The sequence below is a fragment of the Ochotona princeps genome, chromosome 17 (assembly GCF_030435755.1).
Source record: "Ochotona princeps isolate mOchPri1 chromosome 17, mOchPri1.hap1, whole genome shotgun sequence".
Classification (NCBI taxonomy): Eukaryota; Metazoa; Chordata; class Mammalia; order Lagomorpha; family Ochotonidae; genus Ochotona; species Ochotona princeps.
In genome coordinates this window covers 27574638-27580647 of record NC_080848.1, presented here as the reverse complement: position 1 = coordinate 27580647, position 6010 = coordinate 27574638, and positions in this window count along the sequence as shown.

Genomic DNA, 6010 nt, shown 5'->3' with positions numbered 1-6010 from the left:
AGTCTGAGCTTCAAAAATCTTACAGAAATGAAATTTAAAGTGCACACTTTCCAAGAACTATTAAAGATCTCTCATATACACTAGAGTGACTCTTGTACAACAGAATGAATCATTAACTATTTTCACACACCAAAAGCATTTATACCCACTACAGAGTACATGGAAAGAGTAATTGTATAAAGAAACGTTGATACATCTGCTCCATGGAATATTATTCAGCCATTGAAAAAAATGATATCCTACCATTTGCAACTAGTAGGCCCTAACTAGAGACCATTATGCTCAGTGAACTAAGTCAATCCCCAAAGGACAAATATATGTTCTCTCTGATATAAGACAGTCTTTATGCAAATTGTAAAATTAATAACCCTTTCCATACTGTTTTTGCTGCATCCCATGTGTTTTGATTTTTTTTTCTATTTTCATTTCTTCCATATCACTTCTTTTCTCTTGTTGAATTCATTGCTAGCTCATGAATCCCACAGTGACATAATTTAATCCAAGAGGCCTTTGTGTTTTCTTCACCCATGCATTGGTTATTCAGTGGCACATTTTTTGACTCCATGGTGCTATAAATTTTTTGTTTTAACTCCATACCTGTTGTTGACTTTGTTTTGTAGCTTCTCATTTAAGGGAATGTACAGTGATGGCATAAGAGAGACTATCATATGCAGATGTGAAGATACAATGCAGTATTCATCCCTACTTCCAAATAAAAAATGGACTCCCAATGAAACTTTGGACATATCCAGACAATAGGATGCTGGACTGGCTGACATTGTCTTTACCAGCAACATTGGGGCACACTTAAATAATAGACTGATAGACATATGACTGCACATAGGACTACACTATTGTAATTATATGGAAAACTCAGTTGGGGGGTGGAAATTTAGGGAGTAGGGAAATCCCAGACTCTATGAAATTGTACTATAAAATTCAAAACTAAAAAAACATTAAAAAAAGAAAAAGTAGTAAGAATTATACTATTAAAACATGATATATGTTGTGAAATAAAGGAATCTTATAATTTTAAAAAGAGTAATTTTTAAAAAGAAATACTTATTGAAATAAACTAGAAGCAAATAAATAGAAGCATAGCTTTGTTTATAGAGTACAAAAACAAGCAACATGAGGACAGGATTTTGTCACAGAAATTAAGACTTCTTTGGATGTTTGCAACTCATACTGGAATGTCTGATTCAGATCTCGTCTCTGCTTCTATCTTTACCCTGGGAGGCAATAGTACTTGGGTCCTTACGACCATGTGGGAGACCCAGATTGAATTCCTGTATCTTGGTTTCCTGCATTTGGCCTGTCTCAGCCACTGCAGGCATTTGCAGAGGGAACCAAAAGATGGGAGGTCTAATAAAATGAAAAAAAAAACTTTTAAAAGCGAAGTAAACCATAGCACTTAGGGGTGTATGCTTAGGGAATAAAAGCAAAGAAACATTTATTGAAACACTAAGGTCACTGTTTTCCTTAGGATAGGCTTGTGAAAGGGGAGGGACATTGGCAAAGTTACTGAGGATGCTTTGGCCTTTGTTTCTCGGTAGTTATACAAATGTTTACTTTATAACTTTATAACTTCTTAATGTTTATGCTTTACACATTTTTTAGGTGTGTTATAGTTTTTTTGGCTTTTTTTTTTTAGGGTTTATTTCTTTGAAAGAGTTACTGAGAAAGATGGAGAGACAGAAATCTTCTATCAACTGTTTCATTCGCCCAAAGCTAGCAGTCAGGAACTTCATCTGTGTCTCCCACATGGTTAGTAGGGAAGGGGCCAAGTACTTGGGCCATCTCCTGCTGATTTTCCAGGTCATCAGCAGGGAGTTGGATGGGAAGTGGAGCAGCTGGGACATGAACTGGCACCCACATGTGATGCTTGCATTGCAGGCAATGGCTTAACTTGCTGTGCCACAATACCAGCCCTGTGTTATAATTTGAATTACATATTAAAAGGAAAATGCAAACATTAAGTCTTTATTTTAAAATATAATCAGATGCACCTTGGTTGCCTACATTCTCTGGTTGTCATTCACACCCCAAATAAACATTGGGGACATAATGCGCAAGAGTGGAATGAAGCCACAGCATTCACAGGGTACTCAAATGTTTACAACACAAATCTCTCATAAAAATTAGAAAAAGATACAGAAGAGAACACATTTTAATACTGGCATACGGGCAGTAGCAGCTTTGGAAATGTTTATCTACATGCATTCTACAGCATTTTTCTTACAAACCCCTATTCCGCAAGAATGGTAAACCATTTGAGTTACATTTTTACAGTGCATGATGGTTTATTAATATTGTGAACATTATACATGTATCATAAATATTACTGTTTTTCTCAGTTGCTTTATTTTCACTGACCATTTCCTTTAATTGCACATAAGTGTAGCTTGCAGGTTTCAAAAAAGAACCAGCTTTACTAGAAACAGATATTTGTCCACTTGGCTATTAATTTTCCATCCACCAGTGTGTTGTAAACATAACCAGGTGTTTTAAAGACAGGACTGCCTCAGAAGTGCTAAACACTGTCCCCAGGTGTGCTTTCTAGCCTCACGGCTTTCTGAAAAAAAAAAAGCCTCATGGCTTTCTATTTGGCATCTTCATGGAGAATTCTAGGCAAAATGCAAACTTGAGAATATTTCAAGTGTGTCATTAATGTAGCTGGTTCCTGTCAGAAAGTTCAGTAAAGATCTGAATGCCTTTGTTTCCTACCGTTCCCTGGACTTGCAGTCACATTCACTACAGTGACTTTCTCCTTCCTCCAGGATATTTTGAATATACGTGATGTGGAGCCCGGTGGAGGCCAGTGTTATTGCCCACTGCTAGACTGATGGATAAGGCCCAGTTAAATGTAAAGAATAATTAATTATTTAAATATGTCCCATGTAATATGTGGGACATACATTAAGTTTTTTATTATTGTTTCACGGACATATTTATACTTATATTTGTTGATTCTCTTAAGTTCACACTTAACTGTTTTGTATTCTGATTTACTACATCTGGCAATCCTACGCTGGCTGGAAGGAATCCAGCAAGGTATGCATCACTGTGATGACTGAATACATGGACTGGTGAGGAAAGAGAACGAGAGGTCCCACGGTGAATCTGCTATGGACTTCAGACAATCCTTGGCACTGCATCGTGCAGAATATAAGACTCATGTCCACGGCTTCTTGATGTTTTTCTTTAGCTACATGAATGTAGACAGCAGATATAAAAGTGAGGAGTAACTTCAACTTCAGTAGCTGGATGTAACTACTTACCTAAGGTGCTAGTAACAATCTGTAATTGTTTTGATTCATAATCAAAATCTTATTGAAAACTGACACCAAAATAGGAGATCATTATTGTACACCCTATAAAGTCAAACACAATTGCTTTATGTTGATTGATAGGCTAGTATTACTGAGCTTAGGGTGTGGTTTTCTAGAAGGAAACAGATTAGGGAAGTTGCATGTGTGATTAATGTTGCTTTCTTCCAAAGCAACACCCTTCTGTGAGTCTGGCCTCTCCTAGAAAGCTGCAACACTGCTGAGCAGCCTACACAAAGAACCTCTGTGTGAGCAAGACTGGATATCGTGGTTATCTTTTTTGGCAACCTGAACATTTTACATCTGCAAATTAAGAATTAGAACTTTGAACTAGTCGTTTCTTTTGTTTTCTTTTCTCCAAGGATGGATGTAGTAAATCTTAACCCAAAGGCATAAAACCCAACTTGTCTTGATGACACAGGCTACACCCTTAGCAAGCAACAGGCAATCAAACCCTTGGCATCAACTTCCAACGCATTCTAATTTTGAAGGTGACATTGGGCCTTTTGCATCAAATCCTTTTGGACGGTAGGTGGTCTTACCTTTTAATTGTTTATAAAGCAACTATATAAATAAAACACAGAGGATCTTTCCAAGTGTGTAGAAATGAATGCATAAGCCTTACAGACTAAAATATTTATTTTTTTTCAGTTACCCTAGAATATCCAGGATAAATAGGAACCAGGATATTAAAGTCATGACTGCACCCATACAACATGAACTAAAGTTATCTACCTAATTTGAACAGCCCCTCTAGCCTCAGTCGTGTCATTCCAAGATAAAAATTGCTTTTAACACCAAGCCGGGCCAGACCCCAACACCATCTGGTGCTCTGCAGGACCAGGGGAAATGTATGACAGACTAGGCTAGGTCTCAGCCCTTACTGAACCATGTGTAAGCTGTATGGGGGTATGGAAGAGCCAAGGCTGGGTTGAAACATCCAACAATAAGAACCAGATTGGGTTGAAGAACAGTCAGGAAACACCACTGTTCCTGCTAGGACAGGAGGTGAACTGAACAGGGCTGGCTCATGGACCCACTGGTATGCGCGAAACCTGGCACTGGGAGAGTTTCTGATGGAGGAGCCTGGGCAACTCCTCTGGCAGGACACAGTCCCTGCAGGTAAGCGCAAGAAGCACAATAGGAAACAACCCAGAGCAGGCTATGGAAATTATCCCACTGGTATACACATGGCATGGATTGGGGGCAGACCAGGCTGAACCTGTTCACATCACCCGCAGGTGAGTCTGAGCACCAGAACAGAGTGTGGGTTGAGCCAGGTTCTGTTGCGACTCATACTAGTACACAATAAGGAATGCCAAGGTGAGATGAGCCGTACCAGATGTGGTTGCAGCGCCCAAACAGCACATGTGATAATCAGGGGGAGGAGGCAAAGCTGACAGGGGAATGTGGGCTTCCCTGCTGGACAACTACTTCCATTGGAAAGCGTGAGTCGGGATGGGGGCAGATCAGAATAGGCAGGGCTGTTACACCTGTGGGCCTCATGTGGGCTAGATAAGGGAAGGGCCACGGTGGGCTGACTGTTCCAACTGGTGCAAGCAAAAACTAGAGTGGGTGAGGGTTGGTTGGGCTAGCTGCAGTACTAGCTGGCAGAGGCTGGCACTTGGAGCTAATTCTGTCAAGTCAAATGCCAGAACTACCTGGAGAGTGCATAATCTGGGAGTGAGTGTGGCCTAGAAGGGAAATAGTGGGCACCTCCTTCGGGGCTACCACTCTCACTGGACAGCACGAACACCAGGACAGGGGCAGGGGTGGCTGTACAGAGGGCACCTGCCAGTAGGTGTGTGGGCTGTATAGTAGGGTTGGTTGGGTTGAGCTGGGCCTCAATGCCCATCGACACGTGCGAGAGCTAAACAGGATGTGGGACAGACTTGACAAGCCTGCAGTGTGTACTGGCAAGCATGGGAACCAAGGTAGGGGGCAGAACTGGTGGGGGTTATGGGGAGTCGCCCCAACCAGGCTGCAGCTCCAACAGGTTTGCGTGAGGACCGAGTATGAAGTGGTCAGGATCAAACTGGACTACAACACCCGTTGGTTCACGAGGAAGACAGGGCTGGAAACAGAACGGACCCAGCAATCCCAACGACCAGCATGAGCATAAGCTGATTGGTGTGACGGATGGTGTCGGACTCTGTACTAGCAAACTCGCACAAGAACCAGGCCTGGGATCATCTCAGATGAAGTTTCTTTGGAGATCCCTCCAACTGAACTGCTGATCTCAGAACCCCAACCATGAAGAGACTGTCAGCCAGTAGATTCTGAATAGGATTCATTGCGATTGGAACTAAGAGATTGGCAGCAATCCAGAACTGATGAACTATCAAAACCGCATGAGCAGGACCCTCAGAGCGCGCCTCCTGTTGGGGATCTGGGATGGGTGGGAGGCTGGGTGGGGCTTTTCCCTTTGTTTTTTTCCCTGACCCCAGATACAGGGTAAAATGATATTGATGTGGAAACAATGGTATTACCCACTTTCACCCTGTAGCCCTTGACACTTTGTTCCCTAATCAACTAAGTAAGATTATTAAAAAATAATGAAAAAAAAATTGCTTTTAAGAGAGCATTTCCCCCACTGGTTCTCTCACTGATAATGCAAAACTAGAAACTATTCAAATACAAACTTGATATCAGAGTGTATGTATGTTGAACACATATTCAAA